Source organism: Varroa jacobsoni, unplaced genomic scaffold (assembly GCF_002532875.2).
Source record: "Varroa jacobsoni isolate VJ856 unplaced genomic scaffold, vjacob_1.0 scaffold_1207, whole genome shotgun sequence".
NCBI classification, from domain to species: Eukaryota; Metazoa; Arthropoda; class Arachnida; order Mesostigmata; family Varroidae; genus Varroa; species Varroa jacobsoni.
Window position 1 is genome coordinate 18092 of NW_019214109.1, and position 6300 is coordinate 24391.

The following is a 6300-nucleotide window of genomic DNA, read 5'->3' on the forward strand; positions in this document are numbered from 1 at the left end:
CAACTTCATTTAGAGAATAATGGAAATTGATAGACAATAAAAGTACTGACTTAGAAGAGTCGTCTTATTTGCAAATTGCTATTTTAAAACATAAATAAAAGATGCTGACAATCAAATGAGTTCCGTAGATAACATCATAGTCAAGTGTTACGTGACAATGCGAAGCTTGCTATGACAGACGGTAACGAAAGCTCACTGATTTTTTCCCTTTTAGTACCGCTCTTGCTACTTCAGGCTAGAAGCAGCTTGCGCTGCCATAAATAAAAACTATCGAAACTTTAGGTGTTGGCCTTCGACCTCTGATTGACATGCGGAAACCTACTTAATGTGTACATAATGCTATGTTACTCACTTCAATATAGACATAATCATTTTCACGTAATCGAAAAAAGCGTTGAGTTGCGAATATGTCTAAAAATATTATCTCAAAAGCACGTATTGCTTTGCTATGAGCTGCAGGGCTTAATTTTGCAATCGTATGGTCCTGCGATCTGTTCTGGACAGGACGTACTTAGATGTTCCATGGCGCGTCAGCAGTAGCAGCAAGAAAACGACCATCTGTTAACTGTTAAGTTGACTGGTTGACTGCAGACAAAGGAAAAGAAACTGGTTGGAGAATAAAGGACGAAACATATTTGTCGCAGCAGGAGGCTGAGCATTAAGGATGGATCTGTCAGTCAGCTTGAGTACGGTGCTACGGACACTTTCATGGATCGCTACTATTTATCAATGAGATATTGATATGGCTGAGAAAGCCATCTTAAAACCGCTTAATGGCCATTGGGATCGGTAAAGTTGGGTATCGGTTCTATTGTTCTTCAGGATGGAAACTCCCCCCTCTTGAGATTACTTGCGCGCAAAGACGGAGCGTTCAACAAGCTTACGTGGCTCAGCTAACCGATTGCTAGCTAGCAGTACCCTTATCCGTAATAGAGAAGGGAAGAAGAAAGGAGCTTTTAGGCAACTTTGAAGGCTCCACTTCTTCAATTGAGTATAGCCAACCGGTGGAAAGTGTAGGCAATGCCTATATAAAAAAGTGATGAAATGATGAGTTCACCGCCATTTGTATGCCTTAGTCCACACTTTGTGGATCATGTTAACAAAAGTAATTCAGCATCCATTTCAAGATACAACAAATGATTCTTGTATCTCGAGATCCGGACTAGAGGATAACCCGTCTACTTCAATTATTTTTCGGAGAAACATGTCTTATGCAATAGGAGCTATCCGATGAAACACTGACCACAAAAGTCTTGTGATTAAGTATTCTGAACATAAACAGTGTCCAATTCAGTTCGAGTCAGAGAACAGTCATCGGTCGGTAAGCACTTCGTTTGCTATGAAAAGTGGATATCTGAAAGAAAGTAAGTCATTTAGTTTTGCAAAGTTGGATAAAGTGCACAAGATCCCGGTGCCATCCTTGTGACTGTTTGTATACACGGTAGTGCATTAACGAAAATTGTGCGCCTCAACCTCGAGATATCAAAACACCTCAAAGCCCTCGCGCAATAACACAGAAAGCCAAGTGCGAATACATTTTTATTTCTACAATTTAATTGAAGATCGTCGAAAGTAATTTTATAAACGATACCGTAATAGTCACCTCACCATTGATTGGTTTCGCCCAAAAAAATCGACAATCTTTTCGAAGTTCACAGTTATTTTAACTTGCAGGTAACTAGCAACTTTTTAGGTTTTACTTTACTTCAGGGGTTCTAATAAAATATATAAACTAACGTGTGCGCGTTATGTAGCCCTAGGTGTGTGTGTATTTTTACAACCCATACGCTCCATTGATATTGCAACATTAATTATCGAAAGTAGATTTTTTGGGGAAATGTTGCGCGTTTGGTAACCATAATTTCTGCTTTATATTTCGATGCCGTTTTTGCTACTTAATAATAAACAGAGCTGAAATATAATAGTAAAACATCTCCGCGAAATTCCCATCTTGTTGACGATTATTATTCATGATTTTTTTGCTTAAAGCGTCACAAATGTTCCGAGTAGCCACAAATGTGTGTGACTGTATAGAACCAAGAACAAGGACTTTGAGACAGCCACCCTGATCAGTGTATACTTTACATTGAATGCCTCCTGGAGATATACAATTGGGGTCGCTCACATCTGATTACCACTCTGGGTTCGTACTGTATCTAATAAAAATGTGTCTGAACACAGCTTGTGGTAATCAGTGAAGGTGACCCCCTTTCTTCACAAATATCTCTATTGAATTATCTTCGATCGGCGACCGATGTAATCATGTATAATAGGTAAGTAAATATTCCACTGGTAGATAAAATACATTGTGCCACGTGAGATCCGCAGTAAAAAAGGCGTTAAACGACTATGAAATAACTTATGCCTCTCTGTTTGAATTTCATGAAACTGAGCTAATATGCAAAGGCAGTAACAAGTTGGGTTTGTTTTACAACAATAAAGCGAATAAAAAGAATATCACATGTCAGTGACAGCGCGGAGCATTTAAACTCAGTATATATACATATGTTGAGTTGTCGAAGAAGCATTTATTTTTCCAAGTAAAAATTTAAGCAATATAGTAAAAGACATAATGCTTAACTAAGTGCCATTTTGATCAATAATCTTTTGCCATTTTCATACTTTATTTCACCATAATCTCAGCATTGTAGAAAAAAAAAAATAGTCACAAGTGGTTTTTACATCCCTTCATTGAAACTAAATTATCGTCACGAAAAGAGCTCTGCAGTGACCGAAACAGACCATAGCCTAATGCTACAATATCCGTCCTATATAGCAGACGCATTGAAAATGCATACCCAAGTTATTTCAATTTTTGGCGGGTCGCGAAATATCTGTGTGATCTGGCGTTTTCATGGTGAAGTCAGGTCACTAGCTCAGGTCAATTGTTTTTCTATACCTTGTTATTTTTATAATCTGATTATAATTTTCTTATTTATCGATAGTAGAAGATCCGAATCAATCAAGTTTTACCACTGGCAGCAACTTATAATGCACGAATCCTTTTCAATTCGACCAAGCAGATAGCATTGCCTTCCGCCAAGGTCTAGGCTTTGTTACAGACTGTGGGATACTTTAAAAATCTTTTTTGCACAGTATTGTTGTACGTGGTCTGCTTATTATCACCCGCGATCAATGACTTTAGAAATTTTGGCTCGATTCCGTTGCGTCGCTGTAGAATATTGCAAATGGAAATAAGGTCAAGTAAATTCGTTTGTATCAATTCGTTCGTGTGACACCCTAATGTCACATTTTTTTGTAGGCAACTTTCTGCAAATGGCTTAAAACTATTTGGTGGTGGATGTTTAGTTCCATCACAACCTCAAGTTACATATGTGTAGATTTTGCAGTGAATTCATCAACTTTTTCCGTAACTGACTGACCATTACGAAGACCACCATTTTCTTAAGGGCCGTTTTTTCTGATGACATATCTCAACCATAAAGGGCAGATTGTTCTATGATCCCTAGCAGTATTTGTATCTTTATCATTACATAATTGTAAAATATAGCAGATTTTTAAAGAAATTTTACTCATTCTCAAGGCGTTTTATCTCAAATCTGAATAAAGACGTTTCAACAATGAAAGCGTATGGTGACGCCGGCGCTGACCTAACGCAATGCATACTATCTGAGATATCCGACTTTAAACGCCACTGTACTACATGAAAAACCTATTGACAATTTGGCTTTGTATCAACTATGCATGCACCTATGATCTTAATCTAAGTTGCCATCTACGAAGTTATCCCCGAAGGATACAGCGGACATCCTTACTGTTTTCTGAATTTAACTTTAGGAATAGATTTTAGCTCTGCTCTTGTTTTTGCTTAAATTGTCTTGATTCTTTCAAAACTTTTTTCTTTTAGGTATTTCTTAAGGTTCGACAAAATAAAAGGTTAGGGCAGCTAAATATGGTCAATATATAAGTTGCAGCTACGTAGGCGTCAGTTTTTCTTGTAAAAAAAAAGAGATTTCGTTTTCCTGCACCGACGTGTTAGGCACTACGTTATCACGATGGCGGACCCCCTACGTGTTTTCTGGAATTCTTATCCGAAAAATTTATCAGTTTTTTCCAGCCCCAAAATTTAGTAAATTTTTTGGATCTTATGTCTGCACACCAGGGTCTCCTCACCTTTAGTCAGATAGTAAAGCAAATCGGGTTCTTGTTTTAATACGCTAAGATTCCCATGAAACAGTTGTTGACAGGTCTGCACCCGTTCCAAAGTCGGCTCCTTTGCTATGTGAGCTTTCTTGCCTGCAAATAATCATGAGAAGCTTAACTCTGCAAATTTCTGAGGGTGACTTGACAATTCTTCAGCATAAGTTTATTTGCTTTTTCCGCGTTTTCGCTCTTACTCGCTGCAACAGGATGCCCAGGAAAAACGTCGCCTATTACGTTGCTAACTTGTTGATGACATTCAGTAATTACTAGTAGACCGGCCCTCAAAAGCCTTCCGTAGCATACTATGCACGCTCTTTGGTGTTCCGTTTTCATAATACAAAAAAAGCGAAACACATTTCAAGGCCAGTGACTTCAAAGATCTGGTAACATACAAATCGTTGAAATATTCGTAAAATTTAGCCTCTAAATATTAAGCTGCTAGTAGCGAGTTTGCTGTATCTTGAAATCGTACAACTTTTTAACTATAAGCCGCTGGTAGGCGGAACTTGGCTTAGTTACTAACTGAGGCTCCTCAAAGAGCTTCTTCTTCTTCTGAGAGCTTCTGAAAGTTCACTAAAAATTCGTGAAGATATTAGGCAAGGAGGCGTAGGTGTAAACGTTTCAAAAACGGGAATTAGAACGTTAAATATTAGCTAGAAAGTGACCCGATTTCCAGACCCAGAGGACGACGCATAGCCGCAGCGCAAATAAAAGTTGGTGTCTAGGGACTCTTCTGTCAAAGTTGGCATTTCACATGTGACGCGTTACAGAATTATAAAGCCAATATTGGAAATGTAAAAACAGAGCAAACAGGAGTCCCTCGTGAATTGGTTCCAGGCCAGTTGGGAATTCGTATGCTCTATTTTACCTGTAATTTGCAAAACCCAGATTAATAAAAAAAGAACCAGCATGAAATATGATTTAGTATCCACCGCCAGCTGCAGTATAACCCAGGCGAACAGTGTCGTCCTGGAGAGAAACTGAGTTCGCTGCCAGTTTCGGGTAGGTTCAAACGTAGCTGTTGCGATGAACATCGGGAGTATCTGCTACGTATAAGTAGTACTACGAGATAGTGGCCGAAAATGCAAAAATGAATGCAATACGCTATCTATAGTCCCCAGAAGAGTCGTGGATCGTCGGCACTACAATCAAAAGCATGCAATCTTATATTTGGCAACAATGCTAGACTTAATCGTCATGCCTCAATTATTCCGGGACTTAGCAAGAGAACATTTTACAATGGCTTATTCTCCCGATTTAACTTCGTGTGACTACAGGGCCTTTTATGCCCCAAAAAATTTAACCAATAAGCAAACATATCTTATTATTAACATATTTCGATAAATTAGAATCGCCAATGCGAGGTACCTGGTTATCGAGAGGCTGCCAGAGCGCTGAGACAAGCGTGTAAAAAACAAATAATGCGTATTAAACCATTATCATTCTAGCCAAAGTAGAGCAAAAAGTGTTCAGTTTCAACGACGTCGGTCCGATTCGCTTGTAACGGGCCAATAGCAACCAACGGTAAACCAAACAAACAGATAAGTAGGGTAACAAACCGGCCTTAAGCTGTTCAAACCCTTTAACGGCGATTCATCGATATTTTTGACGTAACAGTTCATCAAAGGAAGAAGGCAGGACACTGCATTCATATTGTTCAGTATACACTGTCAAATTCTCTTCAGAGAAAACTCACAATAATAGTATAGAAGCAAGCAAAAACTGGCTAGCTCCATGTGTACGCTCCTTTCTCAGTAAGATTAAGTGAGCAATACGTTGAAACAAAATTGCCTCGTTTTCCAGAGGTGTGTACCATCGTTCACGTATATTTTAAGTTTTACAAAGCTAGATACCATACGTTTTCTCACACCAATAAAAAATAAATGGAAAACTATACAAAACGATCTCTCGTAGGCAAGCGATGCTTTTGCCCTACAAAACACTTCAATAATCCTATTATTCAGAGATCTCTCAGAGAAAATTCAGTACTGGTTGAATAATTCCTTTATGCCTTTAAGAAGACGTATTGACTATAAGAAGATAAATCAAAAAGCTTTCACGTCTGCCAAACCTTATCGCATTAACTCTTCACTACAAAGCAAATTCTTTAGATATATTTTCACTGTTTTGCCTAGA